Raw genomic sequence first — 23,518 nt, 5'->3', positions numbered from 1 at the left:
AAATCCCCTCTGAGCAGATCCTGGACTCCAAGGATCACGGAATGATGGACTCGCTGAGGTTGGAAAAGCTCTGCACGACCATCGAGTCCAGGATGGACTTGTCACCAGCCCAGTGCCACCTCCACACCTTCCTTGGTCACCTCCAGGTGGTTTGGGGAGTCTGGACACCCCAAACCCCCCCTGGGCAGCCCCTTCCAAGGCGAAATTCCTCCCGATGTCCGACCTGAGGCCGTTCCTCATCCTGTGGAGGTTTGAAGCACAAAACCCAAGCTCAGCTCTGCCAGAACCGAGGTCTGGTGAGGACCCAGACGAAGAATTTGGATCCATCTGCTGCTGAAGTCATCTCCTCAGGCCACGGCAGAGGCAGGGAGCTGGGACAGCCTTTGACTGGCTGCTGCTGCTGCCGCAGTGATAAATTAGATCACTTTGAGAGCACTTTAGAGCTGGACGGAAAATTCAGTTGCTCCGCTGCCAATTCCATCCTGTAAGTGGAATTAATGCCTCGCTTCAGCTGCGCTCTCCAGCCACGAGCAAAGCTCCCGTGCTCCGTCTCCAAGGGATTTTTGGCTCTCTGGGAACTGCGTGTGTCTGAACCAGCAGGAAGAGAACCGGGGAGGAACCGTAGCAGCAGCAGGAGCCCATTTTGGCCTTCAAGCCTCACACAAGTTCGGTTTGGGCTAAAAAATCAGATTTAAAAATCAGATTTAAAAATCAGATTGAAAAATCAGATTGAAAAATCAGATTTAAAAATCAGATTGCCTGGAAGGCAGGGCTTGTGTTTGGGTTCTTTCCTAGGAGGTGGTGGAGAGGAACTTTCTGGAAAGGTTTGGGAATTCAAAGGGGAGACCAAGCATTGAAATCACAGAATTTTCTGAGCTGGAAGGACCCACAAGGATCATCGAGTCCAGCCCCAGGTCCTGCACAGACACCCCAACAACCCCACCCTGTCCAAGCTCTCCTGGAGCTCTGGCAGCTTTGGAGCTCTGAGCATTCCCTGGTCAGTGCCACCACCCTCTGGGGGAAGGATGAAAATCCCTAAAATCCAACCCAAACCCGCCCTTGGCACAGCTCCAGCCATTCCTTAAATCCTGTCCTGGTCATAGAGCGGAGCTGACCCTCAGGAGAAGCTGAGTTTCTCCTCGGTGTCTTCTCCAGCTGGACAAACCAAGTGCCTTCACTCACTCCAAACCTTCCCCTTCCAGACCCTTCCCCACTTTTGTGGCCCTGCTGCTCCATCAGGAGGGAGGTGAGGGTTTGTAAAGCCCAAATTGACATTTAACAGAAAAACAAAAAAACAAAAAACCAAAAACAACCCAAACTTTCTCCATGTCTCAAATACCACCAGATCTGGACGTGGTTCAACCTTGCAATGCTCAGGAGATGCAGGAAGGGACGTGGAGTTCCTGAAGGATGAGACTCGGGGAATCAACGTGGATTTGTGAGGCCTGTCCCTCTGTCCTAGGGATGTGCTGTTCCCTGCAAGACCAGAACAGAAATTCCCAGATGAACCACGAAATGTTTGGGAAATCGCATTAGGAAGTGGCTCAACAGCCTGATTTAATCAATATTTTTTATTTTTTTTGCATTTCCCAGAGCTGGCCTGGCCCTGGCGCAGATGGTCAGGGCTGAGGAGTCTGGAGTGGCAGAGCTGAGGAGGGAACTGGCGGTGGAGAGCGGGAGAAGCTCTTTTTTTGTTGGCAAAAATTCCTGCCTGGTGCTTGGTGAAAATCCCAGGATGATTCCTGCTGGAATTTCAGGCTCAGGGGGTGGGTGTTACCTGGGCAGGGACAAGGACAAGGTGGTGCTGGGATATCCGAGACAAAAACATGGGATTTAAAATTTTTTAGGTTGAAAAATGTTGGAGCCCTGGTTACTGAGAATTTTAGATTTTCTGTGCTGGCAGACTCTGGCTCCCAGGAGAACACTGCATTTGACCTGAGGCCAAAGCTTCCAAAATTAATGATAGAATTGAGATTATGGATGTGGAGTTTGATTAGAAGTGTGTGAGATCACAGGGTGGAAAACTTAGATTTTAAGGGTTTGGAATATAGTAATATATATAAAGCAAGATGGAGGTTTTGGGGCAAAGCCTGGTCCTTCTTCTTCACCTTCTTTTCTTTCTTCATTTTCTCCTTCTCCTTTTTCTTCACCTTCTCCTTCTTCTTCTTCACCTTCACCATCTCCTCCATGGATTTGGTTGGTTTTGTGTAATTAGATTAAAAAGTCTGGCATGACGGGCCACAGGTCGTTAGTTATTAGGTCAAAAGTAAAAATAATTGAGGTGTCGTTCCTTAATTAAACAGTTTATCCTTAAAAGACCTCGGAGAGAGAGAAATAAAGCTCCATTTTTAGTCTGTTAGAGTGAAGCGCTGTAGAACTCACAGTTTTGTAAGTCTGTAATAAAAATAAGAACTAATAAATATCTGAATCCGAATGAGAAATGGCGTCTCACATATTTAATCTTTGACAAAAAAGGAACAGAAAAAGATCTCTGAGGTCATCCTGGGATGAAACAGAGCTGCAGGGAGTTTTGTGCCTCTGTTTCCTGCTTTGTATCCGGGCCGTGCTGCTGTTTTCCTGGAAAAAATCAGATTTTGTTGACAGTTTTCCTGGGAGCTCCGGCAGCCTCGTCTCTAAAATTCACAGAGGGGATCTGTGGCGTCCTCCTCTCCATCCTGGGGCTGGGATTTCTCCCCTCAGAGAGAAATCTCCCCTCAGAGAGAAATCATTTGGGACCGAGGGGTCCCAAATGCTTTTTCCACTCCCCGGTGAGCAGGACAAGACACCCCTGGTGGCTTCAGCCCACTCCAGTGGAGGGAAATGGGTTGGGCTCACAGGATCCTGCTCATTTTGGGGTCGGTCATTTTGGGTTAGTCCATTTTGGGGTTGGTAATTTTGGGGTCAGTCATTTTTGGGTTGGGCTTCCAAAGGAGCAGGATCCTGCTCATTTTGGGGTCAGTCATTTTGGGTTGGTCCATTTTGGGTTGGTCCATTTTGGGTTGGGCTCCCAAAGGAGCAGGATCCTGCTCATTTTGGGGTTGGTCATTTTGGGTTGGTCCATTTCGGGTTGAGCTCCGAAAGGTGCAGGATTCTGCTCATTTTGGGGTCGGTCATTTTGGGTTGGTCCATTTTGGGTTGGTTCATTTTGGGGTCAGTCATTTTGGGTTGGGCTCCCAAAGGGATCAGGATCCTGCTCATTTTGGGTCGGTCATTTTGGGTTGGTCCATTTTGGGTCGGTCATTTTGGGTTGGTCCATTTTGGGTTGGTTCATTTTGGGGTCAGTCATTTTGGGTTGAACTTCCAAAAGATCAGGATCCTGCTCATTTTGGGTTGATCATTTTGGGTTTGGCTCCCAAAAGGATCAGGATCCTGCTCATTTTGGGGTTGGTCATTTTGGGTCGGTCCATTTTGGGTTGGGCTCCAAAAGGAGCAGAATCTTGGTCATTTTGGGGATGGTCCATTTAGGTTGGGCTCCCAAAAAGAGTAGGATCTTGGTTGTTTTGGGTTGGGCTCCCAAAGAAGCAGGACCCTGGTCCATTTGGGTTGGTCATTTTGGGTTTGTCCATTGGGGTTGGGCTCCCAAAGGATCAGGATCCTGCTCATTTTGGGGTTAGTCATTTTGGATTTGTCATTTTGGGTTGGGCTCCAAAAGGAGCAGGATCTTGGTCATTTTGGGTTGGTCATTTGGAGTTGGGCTCCCAAAGGATCAGGATCCTGCTCGTTTTGGGGTTGGTCATTTTGGGTTGGTCCATTTTGGGTTGGTCATTCTGGGTTAGGTTCCAAAAAGTGCAGGATCCTGCTCATTTTGGGGTTGGTCATTTTGGGTTGGGTTCCCAAAAGGAGCAGGATCCTGCTCATTTTGGGATCAGTCATTTTGGGTTGGTCCATTTACTTTGGGCTCCAAAAGGAGCAGAATCCTCCTCATTTTGGGTCAGTCATTTTGGGTTGGTCCATTTTGGGGTTGGTCACTTTGGGTTGGGCTCCCAAAGGTGCAGGATCCTGCTCATTTTGGGTCGGTCATTTTGGGTTAGTCCATTTTGGGTTGGTCATTTTGGGTTGGTCCATTTTGGGTTGGTCCATTTTGGGGTTGGTAATTTTGGGGTCAGTCATTATGGGTTGGGCTCCCAAAGGTGCAGGATCCTGCTCATTTTGGGTCGCTCATTTTGTGTTGGTCCATTTTGGGTTGGTCATTTTGGGGTCAGTCATTTTGGGTTGGGCTTCCAAAGGATCAGGATCCTGCTCATTTTGGGTCAGTCATTTTGGGTTGGTCCATTTTGGGGTTGGTCATTTTGGGTTGGTCCATTTTGGGTCGGTCATTTTGGGGTCAGTCATTTTGGGTTGGGCTTCCAAAGGATCAGGATTCTGCTCATTTTGGGTCAATCCATTTACTTTGGGCTCCCAAAGGATCAGGATCCTGCTCGTTTTGGGTTGATCATTTTGGGTTTGGCTCCCAAAGGATCAGGATCCTGCTCGTTTTGGGGTCGGTCATTTTGGGTTGGTCCATTTTGGGGTTGGTAATTTTGGGTTGGGCTCCCAAAGGATCAGGATCCTGCTTATTTTGGGGTCAGTCATTTTGGGTTGGTCCATTTTGGGTTGGGCTCCAAAAGAGCAGGATCTTGGTCATTTTGGGTTGGGCTCCCAAAGGTGCAGGATCCTGCTCGTTTTGGGGTCGGTCTTTTTGGGTTGGTCATTTTGGGGTCAGTCATTTTGGGTTGGTCCATTTTGGGTTGGTCATTTTGGGTTGAGCTCCAAAAGGTGCAGGATCCTGCTCATTTTGGGTCAGTCATTTTGGGTTGGTCCATTTTGGGTCGGTCATTTTGGGTTGGGCTTCCAAAAGGATCAGGATCCTGCTCATTTTGGGGTTGGTCTTTTTGGGTTGGTCCATTTTGGGTTGGTCATTTTGGGTTAGTCCATTTTGGGTTGGTCATTTTGGGGTCAGTCATTTTGGGTTGGTCCATTTTGGGTTGGTTCATTTGGGGTTGGTAATTTTGGGTCGGTCATTTTGGGGTCAGTCATTTTGGGTTGGGCTTCCAAAAGATCAGGATCCTGCTCATTTTGGGGTCAATCCATTTACTTTGGGCTCCCAAAGGATCAGGATCCTGCTCTTTTTGGGTTGATCATTTTGGGTTGGGCTTCCAAAGGATCAGGATCCTGCTCATTTTGGGGTTGCTCCATTTACTTTGGGCTCCAAAAGGAGCAGGCTCCTGCTCATTTTGGGGTTGCTCCATTTACTTTGGGCTCCCAAAGGATCAGGATCCTGCTCATTTTGGGTTGATCATTTTGGGTTTGGCTCCCAAAAGGATCAGGATCCTGCTCATTTTGGGGTTGCTCCATTTACTTTGGGCTCCCAAAGGATCAGGCTCCTGCTCATTTTGGGTCAATCCATTTCCTTTGTGCTCCCAAAGGAGCAGAATCCTGGTCAGTGCCATCGATGGAAGCTTTTCCAGGCAGGAGCAGGTCCCCTGTGCCCCGAGCCAGGTGTGCAGTGACCTGGAAGCTGCTCCCTGCAGGTGCAAACCTCTCCCAGCCTTGTGCTGAAAACTCGTTCACAGCCTCAACGCTCTCATCAGCTCCTTTGGGTGAGCTCTCAAAGCCTCCTCACATCTGATATTTGAAGGATCTCTGCGTGTGAGGCACCTGCTTAACTGCAGGCACCGTGAGAAGCACCAAATCCATTTGATAATTAAATGTTTGCTGCCACCTAATTGTCCCTTTCTCTGGGAGCGCTAAGCCTGGCGCTCTCCCCGCAGTGCTGAGCTTCAAAGGGAGCTGGGGAAGAGTTTCTTTTCTTAAAGAAGAGAGATTGAAGATGGAGCCATCTCGAAAACTGTCAGGAGCCAGATAAGAAAAGCGAGAGAACAGCAAACCCAGCGGGCTAATTATAAACAGGCAAATATAGCAGAAAAGCAGATTGCAGCAGGCTGATAAAGTGACAACAGCAGTGACACTGCCAGGGTTGGCGCTTACCTAGGAACCCCCGGGCACTGCTGAGCTCAAACTCAGCTCAAAGCTCCGTTTTGCTCTGCAGATCTCCAAATCTGCCCTCTCAGAGCTGGCAGGACAACCCAGATCTTCATCCAGGGATCAGCTGTGCTCCTCAGCTTGGCTCCAGCCTAAACCAGAGGAGCCCCGGCCTGGGGAATGAGGTTCCAACCACCTCCAGCTGGTTTTTCCCTGGATTTGTGGGCATTTCCCTGCTGTGAGAAGTCCCTCAGGCCTGAGGGGTCCCAAGTGGCTTTTCCAATCCTCAATGAGCAGGACAAGACGCCTCTGGTGGTTTCAGCCCGCTCCAGGGAAGGGAAATGGGTTTGGGCAACCAAAAGGGGGAGGATCCTGCTCATTTTGGGTTGATTATTTTGGGTTGGGCTCCAAAAAGAACGGGATCTGGCTCATTTTGGGTTGATCCATCTGGGTTAGGCTCCCAAAGGGGCAGGATCCTGCTCATTTTGGGGTCAGTCATTTTGGGTTGATCATTTTGGGTTGGGCTCCCAAAGGAGCAGGATCCTGCTCATTTTGGGTTGGTCATTTTGGGTTGGGCTCCCAAAAGTGCAGAATCCCGCTCATTTTGGGGTCGGTCATTTTGGGTTGATCATTTTGGGTTGATCATTTTGGATTGAGCCCCCAAAGGAGGAGGATCCTGCTCATTTTGGGTTCATTTTGGATTCATTTTGGGTTGATCATTTTGGGTTGAGCCCCCAGAGGAGCAGGATCCTGCTCATTTTGGGTCGGTCTATTTGAGTTGGTCTCCCATTGTAGCAGGATCCTGCTCACTTTGGGTTGATCATTTTGGGTTGAGCCCCTAAAGGAGCAGGATCCTGCTCGTTTTGGGTTCATTTTGGGTTCATTTTGGGTTCATTTTGGGTTAATCATTTTGGGTTGATCCATCTGGTTTGGGCTCCCATTGTAGCAGGATCCTGCTCATTTTGGGTTGATTCATCTGGTTTAGGCTCCCAAAGGTGCAGGATCCTGCTCATTTTGGGGTCAGTCATTTTGGGTTAATCATTTTGGGTTGATCCATTTGGGTTGGACTCCCATTGTAGCAGGATCCTGCTCATTTTGGGTTCATTTTGGGTTCATTTTGGGTTGATCATTTTGGGTTGATCCCCCAAAGGAGCAGAATCCTGCACATTTTGGGTTCATTTTGGGTTCATTTTGTGTTGATCCATTTGGGTTGAACCCCCAAAGGAGCAGGATCCTGCTCATTTTGGGTTCATTTTGGGTTCATTTTGGGTTGATCCATTTAGGCTGAACCCCAAAAGAGCAGGATCCTGCTCATTTTGGGGTCGGTCATTTTGGGTGGATCATTTTGGGTTGATCCCCCAAAGGGGCAGGATCCTGCTCATTTTGGGTGGATCATTTTGGGTTAAGCTCCCAAAGGAGCAGGATCCTGCTCATTTTGGGTTCATTTTGGGATGATCATTTTGGGTTGAGCCCTCAAAGGCGCAGGATCCTGCTCATTTTGGGGTCAGTCATTTTGGGTTGGTCATTTTGGGTTGATCCATTTGGGTTGATCCCCCAAAGGAGCAGGATCCTGCTCATTTTGGGGTCGGTCATTTTGGGTTGATAATTTTGGGTTGAGTCCCCAAAGGAGCAGGATCCTTCTCATTTTGGGGTTGGTCATCTTGGGTTGGTTCATTTTGGGTTGATCATTTTGGGTTGAGCCCTCAAAGGAGCAGGATCCTGCTCATTTTGGGTTGATCCATCAGGGTTATGCCCCAAAAAGGAGCAGCATCCTGCTCATTTTGGGTTCATTTTGGGTTCATTTTGGGTTCATTTTGGGTTCATTTTGGGTTCATCATTCTGGGTTGATCCCCCAAAGGACCAGGATCCTCCTCAGTGTCATCCACAGAGTGACCTGCTCCTGCTGCTGCATCTCAGGACAACACTCCCAAAATCAATTATATTCATTAATCCCAGGAATAAACCAATTTTCTGGTGGTTTCGTGCCTCTCCCTGCTCGTGCTGAGCACAATCCCCCAGCTCCTGCCTCGCTGGGCTAAAAATACAAAATCCAGGAGCTGGAGCTGCTCTGGAAGCACGAGCAGGGCTGGGGGTGTGCAGGCACCTCTATTTTCAGCTGCTCCCACCCAGGGACGTTCTCTGGCACTTTTGGTTGAACTTTTGGCCCTTTTCTATTTTTCTTTTTGGAGTTTTTTCGAGCTGCCTCAAAAAAATGTGGAAATAAAAGGGGTGGGATTTGGGAAGCTCATCCCAGAGGGGCGTGGAGGTATAAAGAAAATTTTGTTTGTAGGAATTAAAAGGAAAAAAAAATCATAGAAATTAAAATAAATATTTTAGATTTTTTTTGTTGTTTGAAATTTTTTACTGATGATGTAAAGAAATAAAAAATTAATTTTTTAGCTTGTTTATTATTTTTTTAAATAGTTTTTTTTTCTTTTAGTTCAGGGATCAGGGTGTGGTGGAGAGCAAAGGGTACCTCCCACTGTAACAGCAGCAAAACCCCAAAATCTGATGATTTCACAGGAAAAATCGACTGACAGGGAATCCTGCGGGCAGGAATGTGAGGGGATCACCACGTGTGACATTTCAACATCCCACAGCTGATATTTAAACCATGCCTGGTGTGAAAAAATGTGCATTTTTTATGATTGGTTCTTTGCAAATATTAAATTGAATACTGTTTTGTCCTTTTGTGTTACTGTATTAATATTTTTTAAATTTTTTTATTATTTTATTATTTTATTTATTTATTATATTATTATTTATTATTTTAGTATTTATTTGATTATTTTTTTGATTTTATTTTATTTTATTTTATTTTATTTTATTTTATTTTATATTTTATTTAATATTATTTTATTATTTATTTAGTATTTTATTATTGTTTCTTTTTCTTATTCTTATTCTTATTCTTATTCTTATTCTTATTCTTATTCTTATTCTTATTCTTATTTATTCTATTTATTTAATTAATTATTCCACCATTTGCAATATTTTCTAATACTGTATTAACCCCTTTTTTAAGCAGCGTGTTAAATACAATTTTAGGCTATTTAGGTTAGGTTAAATATAATTTTATGTTCTATTTAACACAACGTTAAGACAGAAACTGCGAAATGCAAGATATTTTTTTTAGTAGCTCAAGAAAATTGATAAGATAATCAAAAAACTCTTCACACAGAGATAAGAGACACAAAACCTAAAAAAAGTTACAACCTCCTTATCAGAAAATACAAATATTCTTCCACCTTCTCTCCTATGGAACCACCAGGATTAAGGGGAAGAAGTTGTCAAAAACCAGCAAAAAAATCTTAATTTACAAGGAATTTATGCATCATGTATGAGATCTATGAATATGCAACAGGTTGTTGATTTTAAGGTTAATTCTTTGTTCACGAGGCGTGATTTTGGCAGCCCAAAAACACCCAAATATCCAAAATTCTTTGTTTTTTATTGTTTTGTAGCGTCCTGATCCTCGTTGTCCAAATTTTTATTACTCTAATTTTATAGTTATTTTATTATTTGTATTATATACTATTATATATTTATAATTTATAATATTTTTATATATTTATTATTTTAATAATTATTTGATTAGTGATAAACTTGTAAGATTTTTTAAAAATAAGTGGTTTTTCACAGCTGGGTTGGCTCAGGAGTGGAGTTGGGGCTCAAATCCTGCAGAAACCCCCGGGGAATGGTTTGAGAGGTAAATTCAGAGCTAAAAATGGGCTGAAAACTCCTCAAATTATGAATTTTCTGCTTAAGATACAAACACAAAGCTGCAAAAATCAGTTCAGGTCAGGGATTTGTGTCCGGGACTCAAAACTTGAGCGTCGTCTGCATCACATCCTTTAAAAATGTCGATTTTGGGGAGTCAAAATCCAAAGATTTTGGCCCCTGGAGAGAGACAGAAAAATGATTTTGAGTGAAGATTTCCACAGCAAACAGTAAAAAATATCCCCAAATTTCCTGGTGCTTTTCCTCCCTTGCAGAGGAGCGATTTGCTGCCCTCTCCTGCTCGAAGGGATGGAATTGGGGGAGAAAAGGGGAAAAGGAAAAGGGAAAAAGGCAAGAAAATAAAATAGGGGGAAAAGGTGAGAAAAGTGAAAAAATGAAAAGGAAAAAAAGGTGAGAAAAGGGAAAAAGGAAAAGGAAAAATGCACAAGAAAGGGAAAAAAAGGCAAAAAGAAAAGGAAAAAGTGAAATATTTGAGAGCAGCCCAGGTGAGCCCAGGGGAGAAAAGGGAAAAAAGGAAAAAGGAAAAAGGAAAAAGGAAAAAGGAAAAAGGAAAAAGGAAAAAGGTGTTTCCACTGTTGGAAACCCAAATAATGAAATATTTGAGGGCAGCCCAGGGGAGAAAAGGAATTGGGGGAGAAAAGGGAAAAAGGGTGAGAAAAGGGAAAAAATGAAAGGAGGAAAAGGCAAGAAAAGGGAAAAAAGGCGAGAAAAGGGAAAAAATGAAAAGGGAAAAAGGTGAGAAAAGGGAAAAAATGAAAGGGGAAAAAGGTGAGAAAAGGGGAAAAATGGAAAGGGAAAAAGGCAAGAAAAGGGAAAAAAGGAAAAAGGAAAAAGGTGTTTCCACTGTTGGAAATCCAAATAGTGAAATATTTGAGGGCAGCCCAGGGGAGAAAATAAAATGGGGGAGAAAAGGGTGAGAAAGGGGAAAAAAAGAAAAGGGAAAAAGGTGAGAAAAGGGAAAAAATGAAAGGGGAAAAAGGTGAGAAAAGGGAAAAAAGGTGAGAAAGGGGAAAAAATGGAAAGGGAAAAAAAGTGAGAAAAGGGAAAAATGAAAAGGGAAAAAGGTGAGAAAAGGGAAAAAAATGAAAAGGGGAAAAAAGTGAGAAAAGGGAAAAATGAAAAGGGGAAAAAGGCGAGAAAAGGAAAAAAATGAAAAGGGGAAAAGGCGAGAAAAAGGAAAAAAGTGAAAAAGGTGAGAAAAGGGAAAAAAGGCCAGAAAAGGGAAACGATGAAAGGGGGAAAATGAGAGAAAAGGGAGAAAAGGGAAAGGGAAAAAGGCAAGAAAAGGGAAAAAATGGAAAGGGAAAAAGGTGAGAAAAGGGGAAAAAAGGAAAAAGGAAAAAGGCATTTCCACTGTTTGAAACCCAAATAGTGAAATATTTGAGGGCAGCCCAGGGGAGAAAAGGGAAAAGGGTGAGAAAGGGGAAAAAATGAAAGGGGAAAAAGGTGAGAAAAGGGAAAAAAGGAAAAAGGCGAGAAAAGGAAAAAATGAAAAGGGAAAAAGGCAAGAAAAGGGAAAAAATGGAAAGGGAAAAAGGCGAGAAAAGGGAAAAAAGTGAGAAAAGGGAAAAAATGAAAAAGGAAGAAGGAAAAAGGCATTTGCACTGCTGGAAACCCAAAAAATGAAATATTTGAGGGCAGCCCGGGGTGTTTTTACCCTTCCTTGGATGATTTCTCCCAGGGACACACCCAGGCACCTCTAACATCCAAAATTTGGAATTTAAACCAATTCCCCATCCCTGATAAAGCTGCTGCTGCCCTGCCGAGCATCTCAATAATTGGAGAGAAGGGCAGATAAGGGTTTTTATCTGGGATATCTCAGGTTTGGATGAGAAATTCAAGAGAAATTGAAACGTTTTTATTTTGTCTGGACATCCCACCCTGGGCTGCAGCATCCTCCACCATCCCTGCTTTGCTTTTTTGTCCCTGGGTTGACAATTTTCAAAAAAAATAGGAAAAAAAATCAATGTTTTATCAGCTCCAGGCTGCCACATCAAACATCTTTTCAAGGGGCTTCCCGTTGTTTTGGCAGCTCCGGGGGAAAAGTGTTTGGATATTTGATTGTGGAGAGTTGGGATGGGAAAATTATGATCTCCAAAATATCTTTATGGGGAAAAAAAATTTAAAAATTCATTTTTCCAGCCTTTGACACGCTGCTGCCCATGGGGCAGCTGAGAAACTCCTGGGAAGGGCGGAAAAACGCAATAAAATCACCCAAATTTCTCCCCTCTGAGGAAATGGGGGTGAGCAGGGATCAAAAATAGGAGGGGGTGGATTGGTCAAAGATCCAAAAACATCTGTAGGGTTTAACAGAGGGGTGGAAAAATCCATATTTAGGTTTTTTCGGGTTTTTTTGTGGGTATTTTGGGGAGCTGCAGGGTGGGGAAGGTGCCAGAAGTGGAGAAATTTGACCTAATTGCCCCCAAAAAATTGATAATTTATCCATTATCCTGGGGTTTTTCCTCTCCAGCTGCCCTAATTTCCCCAAAAAATTGATATTTTATCCATTATCCTGTGGTTTTTCCTCTCCAGCTGCCCTAATTGCCCCCAAAAAATTGATAATTTATCCATTATCCTGGGGTTTTTCCTCTCCAGCTGCCCTAATTGCCCCCAAAAAATTGATAATTTATCCATTATCTGTGGTTTTTCCTCTCCAGCTGCTCCCATTTGGTCAGAATGAGAATTTTTGAGGATTTTTTGCTCTCCCTGAAGATTTTTTGTCTCTTCCTGAGGATTTTTTGGCTCTCCCTGAGGATTTTTGGCTCTTCCTGAGGATTTTTTGCTCTCCCTGAGGATTTTTGGCTCTCCCCTGCTCTGCTCCCCACCTGCCTGATGCCATTCCAATGAAATTCCTCCTTTAGGGAGATTCCCGTCCCCTCTCTGGATTTATTTGGAATTTTTATTGTTGTTTGTGAGGCCACAACATCCTGGGAAATGCTCTTTGCTCCTGTGGCTGATCTAATTCCCAAATTAAGCCTTTCTGCCCCCAAAAACCACTCCCTGCACTGCCACAATGTCCTCTGAAGCCTTTTGTGCCCTAATTTCCCCAAAAAAATTGATATTTTATCCATTATCCTGGGGTTTTTCCTCTCCAGCTGCCCTAATTGCCCCCAAAAAATTGATAATTTATCCATTATCCCGTGGTTTTTCCTCTCCAGATGTTCCCATTTGGCCAGAATGAGAATTTTTGAGGATTTTTTGCTCTCCCTGAGGATTTTTTGGCTCTCCCTGAGGATTTTTTGCTCTCCCTGAGGATTTTTGCCTCTCCCCTGCTCTGCTCCCCACCTGCCTGATGCCATTCCAATGGAATTCCTCCTTTAGGGAGATTCCCCATCCCCTCTCTGGATTTATTTGGAATTTTTATTGTTGTTTGTGAGACCACAACATCCTGGGAAATGCTCTTTGCTCCTGTGGCTGATCTAATTCCCAAATTAAGCCTTTCTGCCCCCAAAAACCACTCCCTGCACTGCCACAATGTCCTCTGAGGCCTCTTGTGGCCTAATTTCCCCAAAAAATTGATATTTTATCCATTATCCTGGGGTTTTTCCTCTCCAGCTGTTCCCAATTGGCCAGAATGAGAATTTTTGAGGATTTTTTGGCTCTCCCTGAGGATTTTTTGCCTCTTCCTGAGGATTTTTTGGCTCTCCCTGAGGATTTTTGGCTCTCCCCTGCTCTGCTCCCCACCTGCCTGATGCCATTCCAATTGAATTCCTCCTTTAGGGAGATTCCCCATCCCCTCTCTGGATTTATTTGGAATTTTTATTGTTGTTTGTGAGTGAGAATTCGTGGTTTTATTCGTGTTTTTAAGGGAGAATTCCCCTCAGGGAAAGCTGTGCCCATCATTTTTGATAAAGCTCTGCAGTCCCAGCCTGGTTCTGCATCATCCACTGCCAGATCCTCACCTGCTAAGGAATTCATTCTGTGGAAAATAAATTTATTTTTTTTTTAAATCTTAAAAGTTTATTAGTAATCAAATAGTTATTAAAAAATAGGAATAGAATCAGAGTGATAAAAATGTGGACAATGAGGATTAGGATAGTATAAAACAATAATAAAAAAAATAATAATTTTGGATATTTGGATGTTTTTGGGCTGCCAAAACCACACAAAGGAATAACCCTTAAAAGCAACAACCTGTTGCATATTCACAAATCTCATACATGATGCATAAATTCCTTGAAAATTAAGATTTTTTGCTGGATTTTGTCAATTTTTTCCCCTTAATCCTGGTGGTTCCATAGGAGGGAAGGTGGAAGGATATTTGTATTTTCTGAGAAGGAGGTTGTAACTCTTTAGGTTTATATCCAATTATAATTTATAATATTTATATATATTTATAAATATATATAGGAGGAGGCCAAAATTTTTGGCCAGGAGGCCAAAAATCTCTTTAGTTGGTGCCTTGTGCAGGCTGAGCTGGAACAGGAGCAGAAAATATTAATTAATAATGGAGGGATTTATTAAAAGGCATCAATGGATCCACCCTGGGCAGTACAGGCGTGGCCTGGCCTTGGGGACACTCCTGAGGGCACTGTCCTCACCTTGGGGACACTCCTGGGGGCACTGTCCTCACCTTGGGGACACTCCTGAGGGCACTGTCCTCACCTTGGGGACACTCCTGGATGTCCTGTGGGTGCTGTCCTGGCCTTGGGGACACTCCTGAATGTCCTGTGGGTGCTGGCCTGGCCTGGCCTGACCTTGGGGACACTCCTGAGGGCACTGTCCTCACCTTGGGGACACTCCTGAATGTCCTGTGGGCATTGTCCTGGCCTTGGGGACACTTCTGGAGGTCCTGTGGGTGCTGGCCTGGCCTGTCCTGGCCTTGGGGACACTCCTGGATGTCCTGTGGGAACAATCCTGGCCTTGGGGACACTCCTGAGGGCACTGTCCTCACCTTGGGGACACTCCTGGGTACCCTGTGGCCACCATCCTGACCCTGGGGACACTCCTGAGGTGTCCTGTGGGTGTCATTCTGGCCTTGGGGACACTCCTGGAGGTCCTGTTGGTGCTGGCCTGGCCGGGCCTGACCTTGGGGACACTCCTGAGGGCACTGTCCTCACCTTGGGGACACTCCTGGAGGTCCTGTGGGTGCTGTCCTGGCCTGTCCTGGCCTTGGGGACACTCCTGGAGGTCCTGTGGGCACCATCCTCACCTTGGGGACACTCCTGAGGTGTCCTGTGGGTGTCATTCTGGCCTTGGGGACAATCCTGGATGTCCTGTGGGTGCTGTCCTGGCCCTGGGGACAGTCCTGGGGTGTCCTGTGGGTGTCATCCTGGCCTTGGGGACACTCCTGGGGTGTTCTGTGGGTGCTGTCCTGACCTTGGGGACATTCCTGGGGGCACTGTCCTGGCCTGTCCTGATCCTGGGGACACTCCTGGAGGTCCTGTGAGTGCTGGCCTGGCCTGGCCTGACCTTGGGAACACTCCTGGGGTGTCCTGTGGGTGCTGTCTTGATCCTGGGGACACTCCTAAATGTCCTGTGGGTGATGGCCTGGCCTTGGGGACACTCCTGGATGTCCTGTGGCCATCATCCTGACCCTGGGGACACTCCTGAATGTCCTGGGGGCACTGTCCTCACCTTGGGGACACTCCTGGGGTGTCCTGTGGGTGCTGTCCTGGCCTTGGGGACACTCCTGGAGGTCCTGTGGGTGCTGGCCTGGCCTGGCCTGACCTTGGGGACACTCCTGAGGGCACTGTCCTCACCTTGGGGACACTCCTGGAGGTCCTGTGGCCACCATTCTGGCCTTGGGGACACTCCTGGATGTACTTTGGGCACCATCCTGGCCTTGGGGACACTCCTGGGGTGTCCTGTAGGTGCTGCCCTGGCCTTGGGGACACTCCTGAGGGCACTGTCCTCACCTTGGGGACACTCCTGAATGTCCTGTGGGCATTGTCCTGGCCCTGGGGACACTCCTGGATGTCCTTTGGCCACCATCCTGACCCTGGGGACACTCCTGGGGTGTCCTGTGGGTGTCATTCTGGCCTTGGGGACACTCCTGGAGGTCCTGTTGGTGCTGGCCTGGCCTGGCCTGACCTTGGGGACACTCCTGAGGGCACTGTCCTCACCTTGGGGACACTCCTGGAGGTCCTGTGGGTGCTGTCCTGGCCTTGGGGACACTCCTGAGGGCACTGTCCTCACCTTGGGGACACTCCTGAGGGCACTGTCCTCACCCTGGGGACACTCCTGGAGGTCCTGTGGCCACCATCCTGACCTTGAGGACACTTTTGGGGTGTCCTTTGGGCACCATCCTGGCCTTGGGGACACTTCTAAATGTCCTGTGGGTGCTGTCCTGGCCTGTCCTCACCTTGGGGACACTCCTGGAGGTCCTGTGGGCATTGTCCTGACCTTGGGGACACTTTTGGGGTGTCCTTTGGGCACCATCCTGGCCTTGGGGACACTCCTGGGGTGTGTCCTGTCCCCAAGGATGTCCCACCCTGTCCCACCCCGTGTGTGAAGCTCCAAAATCCACACCCTGAGTGCTGTGAGATTCCCAGCCCGAGCTGCTCTGGGTTTTGGTTTTTTGGGGTTTTTTGGGGGGTTTTTTTGGGTTTTTTTTGGGGTTTTTTTGGGGGTTTTTTGGGGTTTTTTTGGGGTTTTTTGGGGTTTTTTGAGTTTTTTTCCTGGCCTTTTGTTTCTCCTTTTTGCCTGAGCTTTCCTGTGAGAATGTTTGAGCTTGTTTATCCCTTTCAGCCGAAAAAATACCCCAGCAAAATGCTAATAAGGAGCATTAGCTGCAGTTAATTAAGCTCCTCCTAATTATCTCCAGCACCTACCCTGAGAACAGCAGGATGGATGCCAGAGATAATCAGATAGACGATCTGGGGGGAAAAAACATTGAATTTTCTTATCCAAATTACGATTTTTTGTTGTTTTTTGGGCGCTTTGGATTGATCACCTCACTAAATATTTGCTGTCGAGAGCAAAGCTGGTTCTGGTGAGGGCTGCAAAAGGGAAAAAAAAAAATAAAAAATGATGGTTTTTCAATTATTTACAGCCTTGCTTGGCTGCCTGAGTGTGCAGCAGGAATGCAAAGGGAATTTTGCTGTCGCTGGGAATCTCCACGGAGATTTTTCACCAGGAATAAAAAAAAAAAAATATATATATATACAACACAACCAGCGATGAGAAAGGGAAGAAATTCTGCCTAAAATAAACCCAAAAAGCTTTTTTTTTTGTGATAAATTGAGCTGTCAGCAAAGCTTGGTGATTACATGCAGAGCCTGAGTTGGCAAACTGGGGGTTAGTTTCTCCCAGCAGATCCCAGTATCCCCCAGTGGATCCCAGTTTAGTTTCTCCCAGCAGATCCCAGTTTCTCCCAGTGGATCCCAGTATCCCCATGGGGATCCCAGCTTCTCCCAGTTTCTCCCAGTATCTCCCAGTGGATCCCCGTATCTCCCAATGGATCCCAGTTTCTCCCAGCAGATCCCAGATTCTCCCAGTGGATCCCAGTATCCCCATGGGGAGCCCAGCTTCTCCCAGTATCCCCCAGTGCATCCCAGTTTCTCCCAGCAGATCCCAGTTTTTCCCAGTGGATCCCAGTATCCCCCAGCGGATCCCAGTTTCCCCCAGTTTCTCCCAGTGGATCCCAGTATCCCCATGGGGATTCCAGTTTCTCTCAGTATCCCCCAGTGGATCCCAGTTTCTCCCAGTTTCTCCCAGCAGATCCCAGTGGGTCCCCGCGGCTCCTGAGCCGGGGAAAGGGCCGCGTTCTCCGCTGCTCCCCCGATCCCGATCCCGATCCCGGTCCCGATCCCGATCCCGATCCCGATCCCGGTCCCGGTCCCGGTCCCGATCCCGATCCCGATCCCGATCCCGATCCCGATCCCGATCCCGGTCCCGGTCCCGGTCCCGATCCCGATCCCGGTCCCGGTCCCGATCCCGATCCCGATCCTGATCCCGATCCCGGTCCCGGTCCCGGTCCCGATCCCCCGGTCCCGGTCCCGCTCTCCCGATCCCGGTCCCGGTCCCGGTCCCGATCCCCCGGTCCCGGTCCCGCTCTCCCGATCCCGATCTCGATCCCGATCCCGGTCCCGGCCCTTTGTCCGGTCCCTCCCCCGGTCCCGGTCTCGGCCCTTTGTCCGGCCCCGGCCCCGCGGGGCCCGGCGGAAGGGGCCGGACGGCGGCACAAAGGAGCGCGGCGGGGGCGGGACGGGCACGGCCGGGCCTGGGGCCGCTCCGAGCTCCGGGAACCGCACCGGGGATACCGGGAAACATCGGGAAAACCGGGAAACAACTCCGGGAACACCGGGGAACAACCACAGAGACACCGGGAAACACCGGGAAACTGCACCGGGAATACCGGGGAACAACCACAGAGACACCGGGAAACACCGGGGAACTGCACCGGGAATACCGGGGAACAACCACAGAGACACCGGGAAACACCGGGGAACTGCACCGGGAATACCGGGGAACAACCACAGAGACACCGGGAACACCGGGAAACACCGGGAAACACCGGGGAACTGCACCGGGAATACCGGGAAGCACTGAGAAAACCAGGAAACAACTCCAGGAACGACGGGGAACTGCACCGGGAACAGCGGGAAACACAAGGGAACACCGGGGAACACCGGGAACACCAGGAAACAACCCCACAAAACACCGGGAACACCGGGAAACAACCACAGGGGCACCGGGAAACACCGGGAAACAGCCCCGCAAAGCACCGGGAAACTGCTCCAGGGACACTGGGAAACACCGGGAAAACCGGGAAACAACTCCAAGAATACCGGGAACACTGGGAAACAACTCCAAGGAACAGCACCAGGGATGCCGGGAACAGTGGGAAAACCAGGAAAACCGGGAAACAACTCTGGGAATACCAGGGAACAGCACCGGGGAACTACACTGGGAACAGCAGAGAAACAACCCCGGGGAACACCAGGGAACACCGGGAAAACCAGGAAACAACTCCGGGGAACACCGGGAACACCGTGAGCCAAGCCTGGGAACACCCAGAACACCGTTAGCCAAGCCTGGGAACACCAGGGAACACCGTGAGCCAAACCCGGGAACACCATGGGCCAAGCCCAGGAACACCAGGAACACCAGGAACACCATGAGCCAAGCCTGGGAACACCATGGGCCAAGCCCGGGAACACCGGGAACACCAGGAACACCATGAGCCAAGCCTGGGAACACCATGGGCCAAGCCTGGGAACACCGGGAACACCGTGAGCCAAGCCTGGAGAGCACCAGGAACATCCTGAACCAAGGCCAGGGACACCGGGAACACCAGGAACACCGTGCAACATTTGGAACACCATGAACCAAGCCCGGGAACACCGTGGAACACCATGACGCAAACATGGGAACACCGGGAACACCATGAGCCAAGCCCAGGAACACTGGGGGAACACCCTGAACCAAGCCTGGGAACACCAGGAACAACAGGAAGCAAGCCTGGGAACACCGGGAACACCGTAAGCCAAGGCTGGGAACACCGGGAACACCGTGAGCCAAGGCTGGGAACACTGGGAACACCGTAAGCCAAGGCTGGGAACACCAGGAACACCGTGAGCCAAGGCTGGAACACCCGGAACACCGGGAACACTGTGAAACAAACTTGGGAACACCGTGCAACACCAGGAACACCGGGAACACCATGAGCCAATTCCAAGAGCACTGTGGAACACCGGGAACGCCATGAGCCAATTCCAAGAACACTGTGGAACACCGGGAACACCATGAGCCAATTCCAAGAGCACTGTGGAACACCGGGAACGCCATGAGCCAAGCCTGGGAACGCCGTGGAACACCAGGAACACCGGGAACACCATGAGCCAATTCCAAGAACACTGTGGAACACCAGGAACACCATGAGCCAAGCCCGGGAACACCGTGGAACACCGGGAACACCAGGAACACCATGAGCCAAGCCCAGGAACACCGTGGAACACCGGGAACGTCGGGAACACCGTGAGCGAAGCCCAGGAACACCGGGAACACCATGAGCCAATTCCAAGAACACTGTGGAACACCGGGAACACTATGAACCAAGCCCGGGAATGCTGTGGAACACCGGGAACGTCAGGAACACCATGATCCAAGCCCAGGAACACCGTGGAACACCGGGAACATCGGGAACACCGTGAGCGAAGCCTGGGAGGACGGAAAAGCCGCCCAGCGAGGGGATTTCGGTGAGGAAAACGGGAAAAGGCCGCGGAGCTGAGGGGAGGAGCGGCCGGGGTCGCAAGGGAATTTTCCCGAGCGCTGGAGAGGGAATTTGGGGACGGGGTTCCAGTGAAGGAGGGGAGGTTGAGGTGGGGTTTGGGGCAGAAATTCCTCCCTGTGAGGGTGAGGAGGGCCTGGCACGGGTCATTCCAGGGGTGCCTCATCCCTGGAAGTGTCCAGGGCCAGGCTGGATGAGCTTGGAGCGGTCTGGGATAGGGGAAGGTGTTCCTGGCCGTGGGGGATCCTGGATCCCTTCCCACACAAAGGATCACCCTGGATCCCTTCCCACCCACAGGATCACCTTGGATCCATTCCCACCCAAAGCATCTTTCTGGATCCCTTCCCACCCAAAGGATCATAATTCCTAAAGTGTGATCCTGGATCCTTTCCCACCCAAAATATCACCCTGGATCCTTTCCCACCCAAAGGATCACCCTGGTTCCCTTCCCATCCAGAGGATCATAATTCCTAAAGGATGATCCCGGATCCTTTTCCACCCAAAGGATCACCCTGGATCCCTTCCCACCCAAAGGATCACCTTGGATCCATTCCCACCCAAAGCATCTTTCTGGATCCCTTCCCACCCAAAGGATCATAATTCCCAAAGGGTGATCCTGGATCCCTTCCCACCCAAATGATCACCATAATTCCTAAAGGATGATCCCGGATCCTTTTCCACCCAGAGGATCACCCTGGATCACTTCCTACACAAAAAGGGTGATTGATCCTGGATCCCTTCGCACCCTCAGGATGGTCCTGGATCCCTTCCCACCCAAAAGATGATCCTGAATCCCTTCCTACACAAAAAGGGTGATCCTGGATCCCCTCGCACCCAAAGGGTGATCCTGGATCCCTTTGCACCCAATGGATCACCCTGGATCCCTTCCCACCCAAAGGATCACCCTGAATCCCTTCCCACCCAAAGGATCACCCTGGATCCCTTCCCACCCAAAGGATCACCCTGGATCCCTTCCCACCCAAAGGATCACCCCGGATCCCTTCCCACCCAAAGGATCACCCTGGATCCCTTCCCACCCAAACCACCCCCCAATTCCATAATTGAGGCCCATTTATAATTTTCCAGTTCGTGGCTGAGATCCAACGTTCTCCCCAGGACCATCCCAGCCTCTCTCCACTCCTTTTATCCCTGATGGTTTTTGCTTCCATCTGGGATGCAAAAAAAGAAAAAAAAAATCATTTTTTGATCTGCTTTTCAAAAGACCACACACTGTATTTTAAAAAAAAAACTTAGCAAAGTAGATACCACAAAGCAGTTCCAGCTCTGTAGGAGATTTCTGTAGGGATTTCTGAAGGGATTTTATGTAGGGATTTCTTTAGGGACTTTCTGCAGGGATTTCTGTAAGAATTTCTTTAGGAATTTTCTGTTGGGATTTTCTATAGGGATTTCTGTAGGAATTTCTTTAGGGATTTTCTGCAGGAATTTCTTTAGGAATTTTCTGTAGGGATTTTCTATAGGGATTTCTGTAGGAATTTTCTGTCAGGATTTCTGCAGGAATTTCTGTAGGGATTTTCTATAGGAATTTCTATAGGGATTTTCTGTATGGATTTCTGTATGACTTTTTGTAGGAATTTCTGCAGGAATTTCTGCAGGGATTTTCTGTCAGGATTTTCTATAGGGATTTCTATATTAATTTTTGTAGGAATTTCTGCAGGGATTTTCTGTAGGGACTTTTCTACGGGGATTTTCTGTAGGGTTTTTCTGTAGGAATTTCTTTATGGATTTTCTGTAGGAATTTCTATAGGGATTTCTGTAGTGATTTTCTATAGGGATTTCTTTAGGGATTTTCTGTAGGAATATCTGTAGGGATTTTCTCTAGGGATTTTCTATAAATATTTCTTTAGGGATTTTCTGTAGGGATATCTATAGGGACTTTCTACAGGGATTTTCTGTAGGGTTTTTCTGTAGGGACTTTCTGTAGGGTTTTCTGTCGCTGTTTCTTTCAACGTGCAAAGGATTTCTTCATCTCTCATCCCTGTTGATGCTGCCCTGGAGCAGCTTTAGGTGAAGTGGATCTGAAAGCTCCATCAATCACCAAATTGCTCAGAATTTTCTTTCCCAAAGGCCTTTCCCAGGTGTTTATGAGGTGGTAAATTCTCTGGGGTCACTCTGGGCCACCGAATCCTTGCTGGTGGCTCCTGTTCTTGCTGAAATGATTTAAGGCTGGAAGGATGAGAAATTATTTGGGGCTGGGAGGATGAGAAATTATTTGGGGCTGGAAGGATGAGCTGGGGGACAGCTGGCAGCTTTTTCTCTGCTGCCCTGAATGGCATAAAATTAGCAGGATGGCTTCTGAGGCAGAGTTGGAAACAGAAAAAGGTTTAATAAAAGGTGAAATAACAAAGCTCTTACAGAGAAAAACCAAGCCAGGGGTAAGAGGTCCTTGCTCCTGCTAAAACAAAAGGGTTTATTTCTTTTGTTCTTTTTCTAGTGAATTATTATTGTTAATGCAGGCGAACCCAATGGGAAGAAATGACGATGTCTGATTCAATTCAGAAGGCTGAATGATTTCTTTATTATAACTATGCTAAAATACATTAATATCCTATATAAAAGGAGGATATTAAAACTAAAAATACTATTTTCTCTGACTCTAACACAACTCGTGACCCTCTCTGGGAGTCCAGCCCCAGGTGGGTTGGATTGGATTGGATTGGATTGGGTTGGGTTGGATTGGATTGGATTGGGTTGGGTTGGGTTGGGTTGGGTTGGATTGGATTGGATTGGATTGGGTTGGATTGGATTGGATTGGGTTGGATTGGATTGGATTGGATTGGATTGGATTGGGTTGGGTTGGATTGGATTGGATTGGATTGGAGATCAGGCTCAAAAAATCCTCACCAGAATCCAACCAAGCCATCACCCCAGCTAAACAATTCTCCAAACACATTCCACATGGGAAAAAACAAGGAGCAGAAACAGAAAATTGTTTTCCCTTTCATTTCTCTCTGTGCACCTCTATGAAAAATCCTGAGAGGGAGAGAAATGTGCTGCCACAGATGTTCTCCTGCCTCGGGTCATTCCCACGGAATTGGGATGCACCAAAACCAACCTGTGCTGCTCCCTCCACTCTCTGCTTCCCAAATTTGTCACATCTCCAAGGAGCAGAGAGGTTTGGGACCTCAGGGAAATATTGAAAGGTTATTGAAGGTACAGAAACACCTGGCAGGTGTCCCCAGGCCTCCAGAGCTGCGTGTTGGGATGAAGGTGAGGATGAGGATGAGGCTCTGGTGCTCCCCTGACAAAAATGTGGCATTTTCACCAGGAGAAGCTCAAACTTCTGGTCTTTTCCTGGGTTTGGTGCAATTAGGGCTGAGGGGAGCTGCAGGCAGGGGGAATCCCTTCAAAGCTCTGATTCCAGAGAGCCACACGCAGTCACGGGGCTGTGGGAGATTTTTCTCATCCTTTAGAGCTTTATACCTTTGTCTAAGATTTTAATTTATTTTTTCCTATGACATTTTTAAGCACAGCCTTTGGTCACCCTGCAGATGGGTGTTTTCTCGACTTGGGAATTTTCTCCAGGTCCCAGTTTGATCACAATTGGTTCACAGAAGGATTTATTTCAAGGATTATCAATTTCCTGGATTATCTTTTGCAGCAGGAAAGGTTTTTCTGATAGAA

This window comes from Taeniopygia guttata, chromosome 25 (assembly GCF_048771995.1).
Source record: "Taeniopygia guttata chromosome 25, bTaeGut7.mat, whole genome shotgun sequence".
Taxonomy (NCBI): Eukaryota; Metazoa; Chordata; class Aves; order Passeriformes; family Estrildidae; genus Taeniopygia; species Taeniopygia guttata.
The sequence above is the reverse complement of the archived record's forward strand: the minus strand, read 5'-3'. Positions refer to the sequence as shown.